We start from the raw sequence: 22,295 nt of genomic DNA on the forward strand, positions 1-22,295 counted from the left end.
GGGAGGTGGGGAGGTAGGGTGGGGGAGAGTGAGAGGGAGGTGGGGAGGTAGGGTAGGGGAGAGGGAGGCGGGAGGTAGGGTGGGGGAGAGGGAGGTGGGGAGGTAGGGTGGGGGAGAGGGAGGTGGGGAGGTAGGGTAGGGGAGAGGGAGGTGGGGAGGTAGGGTGGGGGAGAGGGAGGCGGGGAGGTAGGGTAGGGGAGAGGGAGGTGGGGAGGTAGGGTGAGGGAGAGGGAGGTGGGGAGGTAGGGTGGGAGAGAGGGAGGTGGGGAGGTAGGGTGGGGGAGAGGGAGAGGGAGGTGGGGAGGTAGGGTAGGGGAGAGGGAGGCGGGGAGGTAGGGTGGGGGAGAGGGAGAGGGAGGTGGGGAGGTAGGGTGGGGGAGAGGGAGGTGGGGAGGTAGGGTAGGGGAGAGGGAGGCGGGGAGGTAGGGTGGGGGAGAGGGAGAGGGAGGTGGGGAGGTAGGGTGGGGGAGAGGGAGGCGGGGAGGTAGGGTGGGGGAGAGGGAGGTGGGGAGGTAGGGTGAGGGAGAGGGAGGTGGGGAGGTAGGGTGGGGGAGAGGGAGGTGGGGAGGTAGGGTGGGGGAGAGGGAGAGGGAGGTGGGGAGGTAGGGTAGGGGAGAGGGAGGCAGGGAGGTAGGGTGGGGGAGATGGAGAGGGAGGTGGGGAGGTAGGGTAGGGGAGAGGGAGGCAGGGAGGTAGTGTGGGGGAGATGGAGAGGGAGTTGGGGAGGTAGGGTGGGTGAGAGAGTTATACAGGCAGGAAAACAGACAGAAAGCCATAGCTTTCAGCTTGTTCTAAGTGCTCCTACATCCTACAGTCCCTTCTTTTGGCCAGCTACACACAACACCCTGCTCCAGGTAATTAGAGTGGACCTGAAGCAGCCCCTGGGGGGGGGGATGCTAACCATGTGACAGGAAGATGCAGAGAGAAAGAGGGAAGGAGGTAGGTAGAGGACGGGGGAAGGAAGATGCAGAGAAAGGGCCGGAAGGAGGGAGGTAGAAATGGTTAAGGAGGGAGGCAGGCGAGAGGAGGAGAGGAAGAGGTGAAGAGGTTCTGGAGACCCTGAGTCTCTGATTCATCCAGGACTAATTTGGATCAGCGTTCAAGTGGCACTTGTTCCTTTCCTTCAGCTTCCTTTCTCCCTTTCAATAGCTTCTTTCTCTGTTCTCTTCTCTTCTCTCTCTCTCTCTCTCTCTCTCTCTCTCTCTCTCTTCTCTTCTCTTCTCTCTCTCTCTGTCTCTGTCTCTGTCTCTCTCTCTCTCTCCCTCTCTCTCTCATATATTCTCTCTCTCTCTCTCTCTCTCTCATATACTCTCTCTCTCTCTCTCTCTCTCTCTCATATATTCTCTCTCTCTCTCTCTCTCTCTCTCTCTCTCATATATTCTCTCTCATATACTCTCTGTCTCTCTCTCTCATATACTCTCTCTCTGTCTCTCTCTCTCTCTCTCTCTCCCTCTCATGTATTCTCTCTCTCTCTCTCATATACTCTCTCTCTCTCTCTCTCTCTTGTTCTCTCAATTCAATTCAATTGACTTTATTGACATGGCAAGTTCATTATTACTTACGTTGTCAGAGTATACATATCGAAAAATAAAAAAATAATATAAAAATATATATTTATATATAAATACATTAAAGCAGTGGTAGTGGACCAGTGTCAACATGACTGAGAAGACAGTCTCTCTCTCATGACTGAGAAGACACATGACCTGGTATGAAAGACGAAACAAAACAGGATGGGAAATATTATCGACATTACTTTGCACTTTTCACTGGCTGTCCCTCAGGTTGCAGCTCTGTCTCTACCTCTCCCCTGGAGCAGAGTGAGCATAGCCTGTCCTCTCCGGGCAGCCAGATTTGTCTGTGACGACCGGTCTCTATAGCCAGACTGTCCTCTCTGGGCAGCCAGGTTGGTCTGTGACAACCGGTCTCTATAGCCAGACTGTGCTCTCTGGACAGCCAGGTTGGTCTGTGACGACCGGTCTCCATAGCCAGACTGTGCTCACTGAGTCTGTACCTAGTCAATGTTTTCCTCAGTTTTCTATCAGTCACAGTGGTCAGATAGTCTGCCACTAAGTACTGTCTGTTTAGAGCCAAATAGCATTGAAGTTTTGATTTTATGGGGTTGGTTTGGGTTGGTGAACTGAGACTCAGAACCAGCTGGCTGAGTGCTGTCCTGAGGCTCAATGGGGTTGGTTTGGGTTGGTGAACTGAGCCTCAGAACCAGCTGGCTGAGGGGACTCTTCTCTTGTTTCATCTCTTGACATTGTAGAGCTGTGTGGTAGAATGTTTAGGGGTCACTTGTTTTTAGGTGGTTGTAAAATTTGATGGCTCTTTTTTCTATTTGAATGAGGAGGGGGTATTGGCCCAATCCTGCTCTACATGCGTTATTTGGAGTTTTTCTTTGCACTTGCAATACAGTCTTGCAAAACTCTGCATGCAGTATTTCAATTGGATGTTTGTCCCATTTGGTGAATTCATTATTAGACAGTGGACCCCATACCTCACTGCCATATAGAGCAATTGGTTCTATAACTGATTGAACAAGTTTGAGCCAGATTCTAATTGGAATTTCGATTTTGATGTTCCTTTTAATGGCATAGAATGCTCTTCTTGCTTTGTCTCTCAGCTCATTCACAGCCATGTGAAAGCTACCTGTGTTGCTGATATTTAGTCCTAGATATGTGTCGTTTTTGGTGTGTTCTAATAGAACTGTGTCCAAATAGAATTTGTATTTGTCATCCTGATTTCCGGACCTGTTTTGGAATATCATTATATTATTTTGTTTTAGGTTAACAGTCAGAGCCCAGGTCTGACAGAACCTGTGGTTAACGGTCAGAGTCCAGGTCTGACAGAACCTGTGGTTAACAGTCAGAGTCCAGGTCTGACAGAACCTGTGGTTAACGGTCAGAGCCCAGACAGAACCTGTGGTTAACGGTCAGAGCCCAGGTCTGATTGAACCTGTGGTTAACGGTCAGAGTCCAGGTCTGACAGAACCTGTGGTTAACGGTCAGAGTCCAGGTCTGACAGAACCTGTGGTTAACGGTCAGAGTCCAGGTCTGACAGAACCTGTGGTTAACGGTCAGAGCCCAGGTCTGACAGAACCTGTGGTTAACGGTCAGAGCCCAGGTCTGACAGAACCTGTGGTTAACGGTCAGAGCCCAGGTCTGACAGAACCTGTGGTTAACGGTCAGAGCCCAGGTCTGACAGAACCTGTGGTTAACGGTCAGAGCCCAGGTCTGACAGAACCTGTGAAGATGATCTAGGGGCTGCTGTGACTCCTCTCTAGTAGGAGACAGCAGCCCCAGGTCATCTGCATACAGCAGGCACTTGATTTCAGTGTTGTGTAGGGTGATACCAGGTGCTGCCGATTCTTCTAATGTAGATGTTAAATAGTGTCGGACTTATTGGGCAGCCCTGTTTCACTCCCCGTCCCTGAGAGAATAAGTCTGTTTTCTTGTTGTTAATTCATTAATGTAGATGTTAAATAGTGTCGGACTTATTGGGCAGCCCTGTTTCACTCCCCGTCCCTGAGAGAATAAGTCAGTTTCCTTGTTGCCAATTTTAACCACACATTTGTTTTTAGTGTTATTTAATAAAATCGTGTTTTCCCTCCTATACTTTCTATTAGTTTATAAAAAATACCTTTGTGCCAAATTAAATAAAATGTTTTCTTGAAATCTACAAAACACGAGTAGATGTTGCCTTTGTTTTGGTGTACTTGTTTATCAATTAGAGTGTGGAGGGTGTAAATGTGGTCTGTTGTACCATCATTTTTTTTTCTGCTCAGGACGTTGTGTTCGTCAAGGAAATGATGTAGTCTGCTCATTATAATTCTACAGAGAATTTTCCCCAAGTTGCTGTTAACGCAAATTCATCTGAAATGATTTGGGTCAAATTTGTCTCCATTTTTATAGATTGGTGTGATCAATCCCTGGTTCCAAACATCAGGGAAAATACCTGCAGTGAGGATAATGTTGAAGAGTTTGAGTACAGCCCATTTGAATTTGTGGTCTGTACATTTGATAGTTTCATTTAAAATCAGCACCACAGGCCTCTTTGGGTTGTAGAGTGCGTAGTAATTCCAATAATTATTCTTCTATCCACAGGATTCTGATAGTCTTTGATGTCTAATTTTTCTTATGTATTCCTAGATCTTTTTGTTCTGGGTTCTGGGTTCTTTGTTATATCGCTGTAGAGGTTTGCAAAGTGATTTCTCCACATATCCCCCATTTTTGGATAGCCAATTCCTCATGATGAGGTTTGTTTAATTTATTCCAATTCTCCCAGAAGTGGTTTGATTCTATGGATTCCTCAATTCCATCGAGCTGATTTCTAATGTGCTGTTCCTTTTTTGTTCTTAGGCTGTGTTTGTATTGCTTCAGTTTTTCCCCATATTGAAGGCCTATATTTTTGTTGTCTAATTCTCTGTGTTTTTGATTATATATATTTCTCAATGACTTTCAGACTCTGGGTTTAGGTCGGTGAGGAAGTCGTCTACAGTGCTGTTGCCAAGGGATGAGCTGTAGGTGTACCTCCCAAAAGAGTCCCCTCTCAGCCTACCATTGACTATGTACAGACCCAGTGTTCGACAGAGCTTCACGAGCTGTACTCCGTTTTTGTTTTTCACTTGGTCATAGTTGTTTCTGTGAAGGTATGTGGGGAGGGAAAGGTTGTTGCTTCCTGGTAGGTGTTTATCCTCATGACTGTTAATAGTGTTTTGTTCTTCTGCTGTTCTAGCATTCAGGTCTCCACAGACCAGGACGTTGCCTTGGGCCTGAAAGTGACTAATTTCCCCCTCTAGAATGGAGAAACTCTCTTCATTGAAGTAGGGTGACTCTGAGGGGGGGATGTATGTGGCACAGAGGAAGACGTTTTTATCTGTCAAGATGGTCTCCTTGTTGATTTTAACCAGATAAAGAATTATCCTGTTTTGATCAATTCGATTGAATTATTTAGTTCAGATTTATACCATATTAGCATTCCCCCTGAGTCTCTGGACTGTCCTGAGTCTCTGCCCTGTCCTGAGTCTCTGCCCTGTCTTGAGTCTCTGCCCTGTCCTGAGTCTCTGCCCTGCCCTGAGTCTCTGCCCTGCCCTGAGTCTCTGCCCTGTCCTGAGTCTCTGCCCTGTCCTGAGTCTCTGCCCTGTCCTGAGTCTCTGCCCTGTCCTGAGTCTCTGCCCTGCCCTAAGTCTCTGCCCTGTCCTGAGTCTCTGCCCTGCCCTGAGTCTCTGCCCTGCCCTGAGTCTCTGCCCTGCCCTGAGTCTCTGCCCTGTCCTGAGTCTCTGCCCTGCCCTGAGTCTCTGCCCTTCCCTGAGTCGCTGCCCTGTCCTGAGTCTCTGCCCTGTCCTGAGTCTCTGCCCTGTCCTGAGTCTCTGCCCTGTCCTGAGTCTCTGCCCTGCCCTAAGTCTCTGCCCTGTCCTAAATAGCTGCCCTGTCCTAAGTATCTGCCCTGTCCTAAATATCTGCCCTGTCCTGAGTCTCTGCCCTGCCCTGAGTCTCTGCCCTGTCCCGAGTCTCTGCCCTGTCCTGAGTCTCTGCCCTTTCCTGAGTCTCTGCCCTGTCCTTAGTCTCTGCCCTGTTTAATTCCCTTTATTTTAGTGGATGGTATGATTATCTCCCTATAACCTAGTGGACAGCCAGTGGAAACATCACCTCTGCACCATGTTTCCAGTAGTACTACAATATCAACATCAGCAATTTATTTCAGGAAGTCTTGGTTTCTGCTCTTTAGTCCAAAAGCAGAGGACTTTAATCCTTGTAAATTCCAACATGCAACGTAAAAAGATTTCATAACTTTTTTTTATTTTTGTCTTTGCCTTCATGAGGCAAACACTGACAATCCAACAATACATATTAAAATAATATTTTTCAATTAAAGTAAACTATTTTTATGCAAATGTGATTTGTTAATCATTTAAGAATTTGTGTCATGCCACTTGGGTGGGTGTAGTGTGAGGATGGTGGAGTTCTTGTGCTCATCTTACCATGACCCTCGGCCTATCACATGTGAGCATCCATGACCCTCGGCCTATCACATGTGAGCATAGTAGACTCAGCATTTGTTTAATGTCACTCATTTGGTTGGTGGGGGCTGGGCCAGTTGCTCCTCTCACAGCCTGTGCGTAGCTCTGCCTGCTGGGTTGTGGCTCCTCCAAGTGTGGGTCTGCGGTGGGGGGCAGGGGGTGGGAGGCCTCGTCTGGGTGGCTCTGAAGCTGGGCTGGGGTAGGTCTCTCTCTCTCTCTTTCTGTCTCTCTCTCAAATATTCTCTCTCTTTCATATATTCTCTCTCTCTCATATATTTTCTCTCTCTCTCTCTCTCTCTCTCTCTCATATATCATCTCGCTCTCTCTCTCATATATTCTCTCTCTCTCAGAAATTCTCTCTCTCTCTCTCTCTCTCTCTCTCTCTCTCATATATATTCTCTCTCTCATATATATTCTCTCTCTCTCTCTCTCTCTCTCTCTCTCTCTCTCTCTCTCTCTCTCTCTCGCTCTCTCTCATATATTCTCTCTCTCTCTCTCTCTCTCTCGCTCTCTCTCATATATTCTCTCTCTCTCATATATTCTCTGTCTCTCTCCATTAATGATTTTTTACTCATGTTATTTGCTCCAGAACTTCTTGGTTAATTGATAATACAGTGGATATAAAGGACATGTGTTAGGGTGTCTCACACACATGCACACATGCACACACACACATGCACACATGCACATGCACACATGCACACACATGCACACACTCACACACATGCACACACACACACACATGCACACATGCACACACAAAAACACACAAACAAAAACACACACAAACACACCCACACAAACACGAACACACAAACACACACACACACACAAACACACCCACACACACACATTAACAAACTCTTGACTCTCTCATTTGGTGGTTAGTTCTCTATAGCTGCATCTTGTAGCTTAGCAACAGGTCTGAGAGACAATGTGTTTTTGTGAGTAGGGTTAGGGGTTAAGACTAGATTAATTTACAGTACTGGTTTAAATAGGTCTGATTGGTGTTCAACACATAGTTCTCATTTCAGATGATCTGATTCACATCTCGTCTGAAGAGCCGGGGCTTTTCACATCGCTCTCATCTGAAGAGCCGGGGCTTTTCACATCGCTCTCATCTGAAGAGATGGGGCTTTTCACATCGCTCTCATCTGAAGAGATGGGGCTTTTCACATCGCTCTCATCTGAAGAGACGGGGCTTTTCACATCGCTCTGATCTGAAGAGACAGGGCTTTTCACATCGCTCTCGTCTGAAGAGCCAGGGTGTTGAGGAGAGATGAGTAGCGATGAGGACAGAAGAAGAACGATGAGGAGCGATGAGAAGAGATGTGGAGCGATGAGGAGCGATGAGGAGAGATGAAGAATGATGAGGAGCGATGAGGAGAGATGTGGAGCGATGAGGAGCGATGAGGAGAGATGAGGATCGATATGGGGAGATGAGGAGAGATGAGGAGAGATGAGGAGTGATGGAGAGATGAGGAGTGATGTGGAGTGATGGAGAGATGAGGAGTGATGAGGAGTGTTGCGTAGTGTTGCGGAGAGTTGAGGAGTGATGAAGAGTGATCAGAGATGAGGAGTGATGAGGAGAGATGAGAGGTGAGTTTTGGGGAGAGATGAGGAGAGATGAGAGGTGAGGATTGTTGAGGAGTATTGAGGAGTGATGAGGAGTGATGAGGAGTGATGTGGAGGGATGGAGAGTGATGGAGAGTGATGTGGAGAGATGATGAGGAGAGATGAGGAGTGTTGAGGAGAGATGAGGAGTGTTGAGGAGAGATGAGGAGTGTTGAGGAGTAATGAGGAGAGATGAGGAGTGTTGAGGAGAGATGGGGAGTGTTGAGGAGTGTTGAGGAGAGATGAGTAGTGATGAGGAGAGATGGGGAGTGACGAGGTGTGTTTAGGAGTGTTTAGGAGTGTTGAGGAGAGATGAGGAGTGTTGAGGAGAGATGAGGAGAGATGAGGAGTGTTTAGGAGAGATGAGGAGAGATGAGGAGTGTTTAGGAGTGTTTAGGAGAGATGAGGAGTTTTTAGGAGTGTTGAGGAGAGATGAGGAGAGATGAGGAGTGTTGAGGAGTGTTTAGGAGTGTTTAGGAGTATTTAGGAGAGATGAGGAGTGGTGAGGAGTGATGAGGAGAGATGAGGAGTGATGAGGAGTGTTGAGGAGAGATGAGGAGTGTTGAGGAGTGATGAGGAGAGATGAGGAGTGGTGAGGAGTGTTGAGGAGAGATGAGGAGTGATGAGGAGTGTTGAGGAGTGATGAGGAGTGTTGAGGAGTGGTGAGGAGTGATGAGGAGTGACAAGGTGTGTTTAGGAGTGTTGAGGAGTGATTTGTGAAGAGTAAAGTGATAGAAATTAACATTAGATTGATAGATCAATAGATTGATAGATAAATGTGTGGTGGTGGAGAAGTCAATGCATTAGTAATACAGGCATGACGATGGTATACAGGACACACACACACACACACACACACACACACACACACACACACACACACACACACACACACACACACAAACACACACACGCGCACACACTCACAGAGCACACGTCTGGGCTGTCTAGAGGATGTTATGCTAGCCACAATATTTCTAATTATATCTTGGATTGTAAAATGCCATTTAAAAAGCTGTGCCACTTCTGGTTAGAAGGCTGAGAGACCACCTGTCACATTGGGCTAGCTTTTGTTGTCAAATTCCATTTGGGAAAACGTCAACCAATTAGAACAGCAGAGAGATGTGGAGATTAGTGCAGAAGAGAAATGGAGAGAATTGAGAGAAGGCTGAAGATAGGGATGGCAGTGCAAAGCTCTCTCTTTCTCTCCATCTTGATCCCTCTCTCTGTTCTCTCTCTCTCTCCCTCCCTCTCTCTGTTCTCTGTCTCTCTCTCTCTCTCTCTCTCTCTCTCGATCTTTCTCTCTCCCTCCCTCTTCTCTCTCTCTTCTCTCTCTCTCTCTCTCTCACTCTCCCTTAACCTTTCTCACTCGTTCTCTGTCTCTCTCTCTTCTCTCTCTTTCTTCTCTCGCTCTTCTCTCTCACTCGCTCTCTGTTTCTCTCTCTCTCTTGATCTTTCTCTCTCCCTCTCTCTTTCCTCTCTCTCTCTTCTCTCTCTCTCTCGTTCTCTGTCTCTCTCTCTCTATCTTTCTCTCTCCCTCCCTCTCTCTTCTCTCTCTTTCTTCTCTCTCTCTTCTCTGTCTCTCTCGTTCTCTGTCTCTCTCTCTCTATCTTTCTCTCTCCCTCCCTCTCTCTTCTCTCTCTTTCTTCTCTCTCTTCCCTCTCTTTGTCTCTCTCTCTCTCTCTCGATCTCTCTCTCTTTCTCTTCCCTCTCGTCTCTCTCTTCTCTCTCTCTCTCTCTCTCTCTCTCTCTCTCTCTCTCTCTCTCTCTCTCTGTCTCTCTCTCTCTCTCTCTTCCCTCTCGTCTCTCTCTCTCTCTCTCTCTCTCTCTCTCGTCGGAGTGCATGCTGGGAGTGAGTCGTCAAGCAGAGTGTTTGTGAGAGCGAATGGAATTTCTTTTCACTCTATTGGGTTTTGGTATGTACATATATATATATATTGATTAGTTTAGTTGTTTTAAGGGTATATTGTTTTAATTATCAATAAGCACGTATAGGGGTGGTGGGATCTTTGAGGTTGGTTTTTCGCGAGGGCACAACCAGCGGGTGGGGCTGGTTGCAATGGCCACTCGCGGAAATGTAGAGTTTGAAAAACTTAGTCGGAGGCATGGAGTAAAAATTCCTGCTGCGGCTGGGTGTTCAGTGGAAGAATGTAGCTTGGCTGTGGGTGCTATCATTGGGTATGATAGCATTAAATCAGCCTCAAGGATGAATAGCGCTGTAGTGATATTCTTAGATTCAATTGAAAAGGTGAATAAGATAGTTGAGAGGGGTGTTGTGTTGCGGGAGACACAGACGCCGGTATTTCCGCTTATGAATCCGGCGAAGAAAGTTATGCTTTCTAACGTGCCACCATTTGTTAGAGATGAAGTGTTAGAGCGAGAGTTATCTCGCCATGGTCAAATCGTATCTACAATAAAGAAGGTTCCTTTTGGATGCAAATCTCCGTTGTTGAAACATGTCGTGTCTCATAGGAGACAAGTGCATATGATTTTAAAAAAGGAAGGAGATGAACTGAATTTAGCGTTTAGTTTTAAGATTGATGGATTTGATTATGTCTTCTATGCATCTACTGAATCAATGAAATGTTTTGGATGTGGAAGAGAGGGGCATTTGGTGCGTAATTGTCCCGAGAATGAACGCGCTGAGCCTGGTAGTAGCTTTAGTGCGGGTGCAACTAACGTACCACAGCGAAGGGATGAAAATACTACAGGTGTAGGGGAAGAGAGAAGGTGGGCAGATGTGGTTGGAAAAGTAGGAGAGGAAGGCATTGTGGATACGGGGGCAATTGTGGTAGATCAGAACAAAGAGGGAGGGGAAACACTAGGTGAGATTGCGACTGCCGTCGCTGAGGTGGTGCTGGAAAATGAAATTGGAGGTCAAGAGGAGATTGAAATAACGGAAAAGGAAGCGGATGTTTTCAAAATACCGAGGAGTAAAAGGAAGAATTTAAGGGGTGGTGAAGGGTCTAATTCTAAGAGAAAGGTAGAGATGGATAAATCAGGTGAAGATGACCAGGTTGTAGAGATGGGGTTTTCTTCTGGGGAGGATAGCGAGAGTGAGTCATCTGACGCGTCACAACAATATAGTGAGATAGATGGGGTGGAAGGGAGGTATGGGATCGAGAAGATACGTCAATTTCTGAAGTTGACAAAAGGGAAGAAATATATGCAGGATTACAATGTAACTGATTTTTTCCCTGAACGTGAATTGTTTATTGAATCAGCAAAGTTTCTGATGTCAAAAATTACAGGGGGGGGTTTGAAAAGCCCTGAAATTGCTAGACTCAAGAAAGTGGTCACGAGAGTAATAAGTGATGCAAATTCTAAAGAAAATGAAAGAGTTCAGTTGCAGTTTTAACTCTGTAAAGAGATGTGGTGGCTGTATCTTCCTCTGTATTTTTTTCTTTTCCATGAGCAGTTTTAAGATCTCTTCTTTAAACGTAAATGGGGCAAGAGATGTTAAAAAAAGAGCCATGGTGTATGAGTTAATGAGGGGAAAGGGAAGTGACATAATTTTTCTACAAGAAACGCATAGTAATTTGGAAAATGAAGTTATGTGGCAACAGGAGTGGGGGGGGACAGTGGTGTGTAGTCATAAAAACTCAAAAAGTGGGGGTGTGGTTATCTTGTTCTCAAAAGGGTTTTTGCCTTTGTCATATGAGGTTGAAGAGGTAGTTGAGGGGAGGTTATTAAAAGTTAGAGCAAGGTATGAAAACATCAATATGTGTCTGATAAATGTATATGCCCCTGTGGTGACAGTTGAGAGGGTAGGTTTTTTAGAGACATTATCAAATACCATTGAGAAATGTAACAAAGAAGATTATTTGTTTATTGCTGGGGATTTTAACTGCACAGTTAGTGATTTAGATAGAAATCACCAAGAACCTCATATAGCCTCAAGGACGTTTTTAAAACGCCTTATTGTAACAAATGAACTGTGTGATATTTGGAGGAGTCAACATGGAGGAACAAGGCAGTACACCTGGGCGCATGTGAGAGAGAACATCATCTCTATGGCCAGGTTAGATAGGTTTTATGTTTTTGAGCATCAATCTCAGGTCTGTAAATCAAGTGTGATAACTCCAGTGGGATTTTCTGATCATTGTTTAATAACAGAGGTGGTGTTCATTAACGATGTAAAACCTAAAAGCGCATACTGGCATTTTAATATAACTTTATTGAGTGATGCTCACTTCAGGAATTGTTTCAGGTTTTTTTGGGAGAGGTGGAGGTCTCAAAAGGCCAGTTTTGTATCCCTTCAACAATGGTGGGATATAGGGAAAATCCAGATTCAACAATTTTGTAATCAATACACAAGGAATGTCACCAAGGATATCACCAGATCAATGAAAGCCCTAGAGATTGAAATAGTGGAACTCATGACGTTGGTTGAGACCACAGGAGATCGAGGCCATACTCAGGCCCTCAAGAGGAGAAAAGCTGCATTGGCAGATCTGCTGGGTATCAGAGCACAGGGGGCATTGGTGAGAAGTAAATTTCAGGGCATATCTGAAATGGATGCCTCATCCAAATTTTTCTTTGGTTTAGAGAAAAAGAATGGACAAAGAAAAATTATTCATTGTCTCAAATCAGCTGTTGGACAAGAGCTCACTAGCCCTAGTGAAATTAGAAAGAGGGCAGTAGAGTTCTATGCTGAGCTCTACAAGTGTGAGTACAAAGAGGACAAAACAGTGACACAGCAGTTCTTTGATGGGCTCCCAAAGGTGCCTGCAGAAGCTCAGGTTGAGCTTGAGCAACCATTGTCTTTGCAGGATTTATACACTGCATTAAAAGGCATGGAAAATGGAAGGGCACCAGGCATTGATGGGCTTCCCGTTGACTTTTTTAAGTCTTTTTGGGCTATGTTGGGAGAGGATTGGTTAGAAGTAGCTAATGATAGTTTAACCGGAGGGTTACTACCAATAAGCTGCAGAAGGGCTGTCCTCACCCTACTGCCTAAAAAGGGTGACCCGAGGGAGGTGAAGAACTGGAGGCCGGTGGCTTTATTGTGTACTGATTATAAAATATTGTCAAAGGCTTTGTCCAACAGGCTGAGGGAGGTGATGGGGCAAATCATACATACGGATCAGTCCTACTGTGTTCCTGGCAGGCAGATAGGGGATAACATTTCTCTGATTCGTGATTTTTTGGACGTCTCTAGGGCTATTGGGTTGGATGCTGGTCTAATTTCAATTGATCAGGAAAAGGCATTTGACCGAGTTGAACATCAATATTTATGGCACACGTTTGAAGCGTTTGGGTTCAGCTCTGGTTTTATTGCCATGATAAAGGTGATATATGGTGACATTGAAAGTGTATTGAAAGTTAACGGTGGTTTGAGTGCTCCTTTTAAAGTGTGTAGAGGTATTAGGCAGGGATGTTCTATGTCAGGGATGTTATATGCTATTGCTATAGAGCCACTACTAAATAGCATTAGAAGTCGTATTGCAGGGGTGTGCCTTTCAGAGGATATTCCTCCTATTCGTCTTTCAGCCTATGCTGATGATGTAGTTGTGCTAGTGAAAAATCAAGCGGAGGTGGATAGTTTGAGTCTAATGGTTGATCGTTTTAGGGGAATATCCTCTGCAAAGGTAAATTGGGAAAAGAGTTGTGCTTTACAGATTGGAGAATGGTCTGGGGGGATCATGGCTTTGCCAGGGGGGCTAGAATGGTGTAAGGGAGGTTTTAAGTATCTTGGAGTGTACCTAGGAGATGAGGGGACTATGGAAAAAAATTGGAGTGGGGTGGTTGAAATGGTGGAAGGGAGGATGAGGAGATGGCGTTGGTTACTATCTCGTATGTCATACAGGGGGCGTACTATTATTGTTAACAATGTGATTGCATCTGCACTGTGGCATCGGTTGTCAGTTTTAGAACCACCATCTGGCCTTCTGGCTAAGATACAGGCAATTATTGTGGATTTCTTTTGGGATAAATATCACTGGGTTCCACAAAGTGTTTTGTATTTGTCAAAAGAGGAGGGGGGACAAGGTCTTGTACATCTTGCTAGTAGGGCTGCTGCTTTCCGGTTTCAGTTTATTCAAAGGTTGCTTTATGGACCGGAAAATGTGGTGTGGAGAGGGGTGGCAGGTCTTATATTACAGCGGGTTGGAGGATTAGGTTTAAAGAAGGCTTTATTTCTGGTTGATATTAGCCAGATTTCTAGGGAGGGAGTACCTCCGTTTTACAGAGGCCTTCTCAGAGTGTGGAGCGTAATGAAGGTGTCCAGAAGAACTTCAGCGGAGTCAGTGCATTGGCTGTTGGAGGAACCTCTGGTGTATGGGGCAAGACTGGACTGTACAACTGCAGCTGTTCCACATTTCTCCAAGATTCTGGTGAAGGGGAAAATCATCACCTTAAGACAGTTAATGGCCATGGCTGGGCCCGCCTTAATGGATGGAAGACGGGTGGCAGAACATTTGGGGATGAGGTCGGAAAGGATTGTCGGACAAATGCTGGGGAGCTGTAGGAAGGCTCTGTCAGCGGAAGAATGGGGTATGCTTAGTAGCCACAAGAAGATTGTGCAAGATGAAGACGTCTCATTTCCAAAACTAGGGATTACACCAAATATCCCAGAGTCAGAAAGAAAGGCGTTATTGCTGGATTTGAGAGGGTTGGAGGAGGTGGGTTTGGATGAGGTGAATGGGAAGGACTTGTATAGGGGGTGTGTCAAGGTGTTGAATAAAGATAAATTGAAAAATAGAAAAGATACTCCATGGAGGGTAAAATTGGGCATTGATGACAAGGTAAAGCCAGCATGGAGAGCACTGTACAAACCACCGTTACAAAAGGGTACTGGTGATATGCAATGGAGGGTTTTACATGGCATCATTGCAGTTAATGCTTTTGTATCTGTTATTAACTCAGATGTTAGAGATGGATGTCCTTTTTGTAATATAAGAGAAACAATTTTTCACTGTTTTATGGAGTGTGAGAGGATAAAACCTCTATTGGAAATGCTGGAATCTTTGTTTAAAGCTGTAGGGGAGTTTTTCAATAACACTGTTTTTATTTTGGGGTTTCATTATAGTAAACAACAGAAAAGAAAATGTCAAATGTTAAATTTTGTTTTGGGACAAGCTAAGATGTCCATTTTTCTGAGTAGGAAACATAAGATAGAAACGGGATATGGGCAGGATGTAAGATGTGTTTTTAAAGGTTTAGTGAAAGCAAGAATAAAAGTAGATTTTGAGTTCTTTTCAGCTGTAAAAGATCTCCTATTATTTGAGGAGAAGTGGGCCTACGAAGGAGCGCTTTGTTTTGTAGAGGAGGGGAAATTATTTTTTGCTGCTGAAATAAGTTGAATGTATATGTTATGTATTTATTTTTGTTTCGGAATTACATTTGTTGTTTTATTTCTGAAAAGGCAGTGTGTCATTATTTTATGTTAACATTTGAGTAAAAAATAAAGGTTTTATAAAAACTCAAACTCTCTCTCTCTCTCTCTTCCCTCTCGTCTCTCTCTCTCTCTCTCTCTCTCTCTCTCTCTCTGTGTATATAGGAGTATGATAATGCTGCTGTCTTTAATGAGGTGAAAGTGGTAGATTGTGTTGAAGGGATACAGTTTACAGGAAGTGATCTAATGTGATGTATGGTATTGAGGTGAAACACTAAGAAATATTCTCAGTGTTCTGTGTTCTGTTTTAGAGAATCTACGGCATGTTGTCTTTCTCTAAGACAGACAGTGTGGTCCCCTGTCATTGATCTCTCTGGTTAACACAACACGCTCATGTCAACATGGCTGATCCTGTCGTTCTCAACACACGCCACTGAGGAATACACACACACACACACACACACACACACACACACACACACACACAAACACACACACACACACACGTTGATGTTTAGCTACGGCAAATGTGTTGTCGTGTACACATACAGAAGACTAGAATACCCATTGCTTTCCCTATGTAGGGCACTGCTTTGGCTCCCTATTCCCTATGTAGGGCACTGCTTTGGCTCCCTATTCCCTATGTAGGGCGCTGCCTTGGCTCCATATTCCCTATGTAAGGCACTGCTTTGGCTCCCTAATCCCTATGTAGGGCACTGCCTTTGCTCCCTATTCCCTATGTAGGGCACTGCTTTGGCTCCCTATTCCCTATGTAGGGCACTACTTTGTCTCCCTATTCCCTATGTAGGGCACTACTTTGTCTCCCTATTCCCTATGTAGGGCACTGCTTTGGCTCCCTATTCCCTATGTAGGGCACTGCTTTGGCTCCCTATTCCCTATGTAGGGCACTGCTTTAGAGCAGGGTCCATACATAAGGTGCCATTTGGGACGGATTCATCATGTGCTGAGAGAGGTGGCCAATAACAGAGGAGACTGTCTTGGTTCCTCCTCTACCTGGAGGGATGGTGTGTTTGTAGATCCAGCCTGCCTGCGTTCGTGTATGTAATGTGTATGTAGTGTGTATGTAGTGTGTCTAGAGTGTGTATGTAGTGTGTATGTAGTGTGTCTAGAGTGTGTAGGTAGTGTGTGTATAGTGTGTATAGTGTGTAAGGTGTTGTGTGTATGTAGTGTGTATGTAGTTTGTATGTAGTGTGTATGTAGTGTGTCTAGAGTGTGTATGTAGTGTGTATATAGTGTGTATGGTGTGTGTGTATGTTGTGTGTGTGTGTAGTGTGTGTATGTAGTGTGTCTATAGTGTGTGTATGTAGTGTGTATGCAGTCTGTATATAGTGTGTATGTTGTGTGTGTATGTAGTGTGTATGTAGTCTGTATGTAGTGTGGCTATAGTGTGTATGTAGTGTATATATAGTGTGCATGGTGTGTGTGTATGTTGTGTGTGTATGTAGTGTGTGTATAGTGTGTATGTTGTGTGTGTATGTAGTGTGTGTCTATAGTGTGTATTTAGTGTGTGTATGTAGTGTATATATAGTGTGTGTATGTAGTGTGTATGTAGTCTGTATGTAGTGTGGCTATAGTGTGTTTGTAGTGTGTATATAGTGTGCATGGTGTGTGTGTATGTTGTGTGTGTATATAGTGTGTGTATAGTGTGTATGTTGTGTGTGTATGTAGTGTGTGTCTATAGTGTGTATGTAGTGTGTGTATGTAGTGTATATGTAGTGTGTGTATGTAGTGTGTATGTAGTCTGTATGTAGTGTGGCTATAGTGTGTATGTAGTGTGTATATAGTGTGCATGGTGTGTGTGTATGTAGTGTGTGTATAGTGTGTATGTTGTGTGTGTATGTAGTGTGTGTATGTAGTGTGTCTATAGTGTGTGTATGTAGTGTGTATGTAGTGTGTCTATAGTGTGTATGTAGTGTGTATATAGTGTGTATGGTGTGTGTATGTAGTGTATATATAGTGTGTGTATGTAGTGTGTATGTAGTGTGTCTATAGTGTGTACATAGTGTGTATATATAAAGTGTGTAAATCAACCTGGGCTCATGTGACTGACTGACTGACTGACTGACTGGCTGACTGACTGGCTGACTGACTGACATGTGACTGACTGACTGACTGACTGACCTGTGACTGACTGACTGTCTGACTGTCTGACTGACTGACTGACTGACTGACTGGCTGACTGACATGTGACTGACTGACTGACTGACTGACTAAATGACTGGCTGACTGACTGACTGGCTGACATGTGACTGACTGACTGACTGACTGACTGGCTGACTGACTGACTAACATGTGACTGACTGACTGACTGACTGACATGTGACTGACTGACTGACTGACTGACTGACTGACTGACATGTGACTGACTGACTGACTGACTGATTGACTGTCTGACTGACTGACTAACTGGCTGACTGACTGGCTGACTGACTGACTGTCTGACTGACTGACTGTCTGACTGACTGACTGTCTGACTGTCTGACTGACTGTCTGACTGACTGCTTTGTCCATATCTGAGATGAAACACTACATCTCTGCTCCTCTCTGAGAGCGTGTTCACCTCATCTCCCAAATGGCTCCCTAGCCCCTATATAGGGCACTACATTTAACCAGCGTCAGTGTTAGTGTCAGATTGATGCCCCTCCCCTCCTGGCTCAGAGCCATCAGTTATAGAGCACTTAAAGATCTGCAGACCTCAACAAGTTCCTCCAGCAATAAACCATTACAGGAAATAATGGCCCCTGAAAAGAGGTTTGTGAAATAGCATAGCAGTGGATTCTCTGCATTCAGATGGCATTTACTTAGAGAAGAAGAATCAGACTGAAATAGCAGGGAATGTCACTGTGTAGAGAGACGGGGAGACTGGGTAGTCAGATAGACAGGGAGACTGGGTAGTCAGAGAGACAGGGAGACTAGGTAGTTAGAGAGACAGGGAGACTGGGAAGTCAGATAGACAGGGAGACTGGGTAGTCAGAGGGACAGGGAGACTAGGTAGTTAGAGAGACTGGGAGACTGGGAAGTCAGATAGACAGGGGGACTGGGTAGTCAGAGGGACAGGGAGACTGGGTAGTCAGATAGACAGGGAGACTGGGTAGTCAGAGAGACAGGGAGACTGGGTGGTCAGATCAACAGGGAGACTGGGTAGTCAGATAGACAGGGAGACTGGGTAGTCAGAGAGACAGGGAGACTAGGTAGTTAGAGAGACAGGGAGACTGGGAAGTCAGATAGACAGGGAGACTGGGTAGTCAGAGAGACAGGGAGACTAGGTAGTTAGAGAGACAGGGAGACTGGGTAGTCAGATAGACAGGGAGACTGGGTAGTCAGAGAGACAGGGAGACTGGGTAGTTAGAGAGGCAGGGAGACTGGGAAGTTAGAGAGACAGGGAGACTGGGTAGTCAGAGAGACAGGGAGACTGGATAGTTATAGAGATGGGGAGACTGGGTAGTCAGAGCGACGGGGAGACTGGGTAGTCAGAGAGACAGGGAGACTGGGTAGTCAGAGGGACAGGGAGACTGGGTAGTCAGAGAGACAGGGAGACTGGGTAGTTATAGAGATGGGGAGACTGGGTAGTCAGAGCGACGGGGAGACTGGGTAGTCAGAGAGACAGGGAGACTGGGTAATCAGAGAGACAGTGAGACTGGGTAGTCAGAGAGACAGTGAGACTGGGTAGTCAGAGCGACAGTGAGACTGGGTAACCAGAGAGACAGGGAGACTGGGTGCAGGGAGATGGGGAGACTGGGTAGTCAGAGAGACAGGGAGACTGGGTAGTCAGAGAGACACTGAGACTGGGTAGTCAGAGAGACAGTGAGACTGGGTAGTCAGAGCGACAGTGAGACTGGGTAGTCTGAGAGACAGGGAGACTGGGTGCAGGGAGATGGGGAGACTACATGTCTCTAGAGACGAGGGGTGATCGTGGACAAGTGAACCCAGCAGGGATTATATGAAATAGCAGTGTTTTGCTATGTAGTGAGAGGGATATGGGCATGGCTTCAGAGAATCTGAAATAGCAGTAGCTGCTATGCAGGGGAAAGCAGAGTCCCGTTTCCCAAAACATCTAAAAACCATCATTACTTCTCTATAGATTATCTTTAACTAATCCCACAGCACACGCTTCTCCCAGTTTTCCTGAACTAACTCTCTCACACTACTTTTCCTCCTTTACTAGGTCTGCCTTTACTAGTTCTGCCTTTACTAGTTCTGCCTTTACTAGTTCTCCCTTTACTAGTTCTCCCTTTACTAGTTCTGCCTTTACTAGTGCTGCCTTTGCTAGTTCTCCCTTTACTAGTTCTGCCTTTACTAGTTCTGCCTTTACTAGTTCTGCCTTTACTAGTTCTATATGTTAGTTCTGCCTTTACTAGTTCTACCTTTACTAGTTCTACCTTTACTAGTTCTGTCTTTACTATTTCTGCCTTTACTAGTTCTGCCTTTACTAGTTCTATATGTTAGTTCTGCCTTTACTAGTTCTACCTTTACTAGTTCTACCTTTACTAGTTCTGTCTTTACTAGTTCTGCCTTTACTAGTTCTGCCTTTACTAGTTCTGTCTTTACTAGTTCTGCCTTTTCTAGTTCTGCCTTTACTAGTTCTGCCTTTACTAGTTCTGTCTTTACTAGTTCTGCCTTTACTAGTTCTCCCTTTACTAGTTCTGCCTTTACTAGTTCTCCCTTTACTAGTTCTGCCTTTACTAGTTCTCCCTTTACTAGTTCTGCCTTTACTAGTTCTGTCTTTACTAGTTCTGCCTTTACTAGTTCTGTCTTTACTAGTTCTGCCTTTACTAGTTCTCCCTTTACTAGTTCTGCCTTTACTAGTTCTCCCTTTAGTAGTTCTGCCTTTACTAGTTCTCCCTTTACTAGTTCTGCCTTTACTAGTTCTGTCTTTACTAGTTCTGCCTTTACTAGTTCTCCCTTTACCATTTCTGCCTTTACTTGTTCTCCCTTTACTAGTTCTGCCTTTACTAGTTATGTCTTTACTAGTTCTGCCTTTACTAGTTATGTCTTTACTAGTTCTGCCTTTACTAGTACTGCCTTTACTAGTTCTGCCTTTACTAGTTCTCCCTTTACTAGTTATCCTTTTACTAGTTCTGCCTTTACTAGTTCTGTCTTTACTAGTTCTGCCTTTACTAGTACTGCCTTTACTAGTTCTGCCTTTACTAGTTCTCGCTTTACTAGTTATCCTTTTACTAGTTCTGCCTTTACTAGTTCTGTCTTTACTAGTTCTGCCTTTACTAGTTCTGCCTTTACTAGTTCTCCCTTTACTAGTTCTGCCTTTACTAGTTCTGCCTTTAGTAGTTCTCCCTTTACTAGTTCTCATTTTAATAGTTCTGCCTTTACTAGTTCTGTCTTTACTAGTTCTGCCTTTGCTAGTTCTGTCTTTACTAGTTCTCCCTTTTCTAGTTCTGCCTTTACTAGTTCTCCCTTTACTGGTTCTGCCTTTACTAGTTCTCCCTTTTCTAGTTCTGCCTTTACTAGTTCTGCCTTTGCTAGTTCTGCCTTTTCTAGTTCTCCCTTTACTAGTTATCCCTTTACTAGTTATGTCTTTACTAGTTCTGCCTTTACTAGTTCTACCTTTACTAATTCTGCCTTTGCTAGTTCTGCCTTTGCTAGTTCTGCCTTTGCTAGTTCTCCCTTTACTAGTTCTGCCTTTACTAATTCTGCCTTTACTAGTTCTGCCTTTACTAGTTCTGCCTTTGCTAGTTCTCCCTTTACTAATTCTCCCTTTACTAGTTATGTCTTTACTAGTTCTACCTTTTCTAATTCTGCCTTTACTAGTTCTCCCTTTACTAGTTCTGCCTTTACTAGTTCTGCCTTTACTAGTTCTGCCTTTGCTAGTTCTCCCTTTACAAATTCTCCCTTTACTAGTTATGTCTTTACTAGTTCTACCTTTACTATCTCTGCCTTTGCTAGTTCTGCCTTTACTAGTTCTCCCTTTGCTAGTTCTGCCTTTACTAGTTCTCCCTTTACTAGTTCTGCCTTTACTAGTTCTGCCTTTACTAGTTCTGCCTTTGCTAGTTCTCCCTTTACTAGTTATGCCTTTACTAGTTCTCCCTTTACTAGTTCTCCCTTTACTAATTCTGCCTTTACTAGTTCTCCCTTTACTAGTTCTGCCTTTACTAGTTCTGCCTTTGCTAGTTCTCCCTTTACTAGTTATGTCTTTACTCGTTCTGCCTTTACTAGTTCTGTCTTTACTAGTTCTGCCTTTTCTAGTTCTGCCTTTACTAGTTCTGTCTTTACTAGTTCTGCCTTTACTAGTACTGCCTTTACTAGTTCTGCCTTTACTAGTTCTCGCTTTACTAGTTATCCTTTTACTAGTTCTGCCTTTACTAGTTCTGTCTTTACTAGTTCTGCCTTTACTAGTTCTGCCTTTACTAGTTCTCCCTTTACTAGTTCTGCCTTTACTAGTTCTGCCTTTAGTAGTTCTCCCTTTACTAGTTCTCATTTTAATAGTTCTGCCTTTACTAGTTCTGTCTTTACTAGTTCTGCCTTTGCTAGTTCTGTCTTTACTAGTTCTCCCTTTTCTAGTTCTGCCTTTACTAGTTCTGCCTTTACTGGTTCTGCCTTTACTAGTTCTCCCTTTTCTAGTTCTGCCTTTACTAGTTCTGCCTTTGCTAGTTCTGCCTTTTCTAGTTCTCCCTTTACTAGTTATCCCTTTACTAGTTATGTCTTTACTAGTTCTGCCTTTACTAGTTCTACCTTTACTAATTCTGCCTTTGCTAGTTCTGCCTTTGCTAGTTCTGCCTTTGCTAGTTCTCCCTTTACTAGTTCTGCCTTTACTAATTCTGCCTTTACTAGTTCTGCCTTTACTAGTTCTGCCTTTGCTAGTTCTCCCTTTACTAATTCTCCCTTTACTAGTTATGTCTTTACTAGTTCTACCTTTACTAATTCTGCCTTTACTAGTTCTCCCTTTACTAGTTCTGCCTTTACTAGTTCTGCCTTTACTAGTTCTGCCTTTGCTAGTTCTCCCTTTACAAATTCTCCCTTTACTAGTTATGTCTTTACTAGTTCTACCTTTACTATCTCTGCCTTTGCTAGTTCTGCCTTTACTAGTTCTCCCTTTGCTAGTTCTGCCTTTACTAGTTCTCCCTTTACTAGTTCTGCCTTTACTAGTTCTGCCTTTACTAGTTCTGCCTTTGCTAGTTCTCCCTTTACTAATTCTGCCTTTACTAGTTCTGCCTTTGCTAGTTCTCCCTTTACTAGTTATGCCTTTACTAGTTCTCCCTTTACTAGTTCTCCCTTTACTAATTCTGCCTTTACTAGTTCTCCCTTTACTAGTTCTGCCTTTACTAGTTCTGCCTTTGCTAGTTCTCC

This window comes from Oncorhynchus clarkii, chromosome 22 (assembly GCF_045791955.1).
Source record: "Oncorhynchus clarkii lewisi isolate Uvic-CL-2024 chromosome 22, UVic_Ocla_1.0, whole genome shotgun sequence".
Taxonomy (NCBI): Eukaryota; Metazoa; Chordata; class Actinopteri; order Salmoniformes; family Salmonidae; genus Oncorhynchus; species Oncorhynchus clarkii.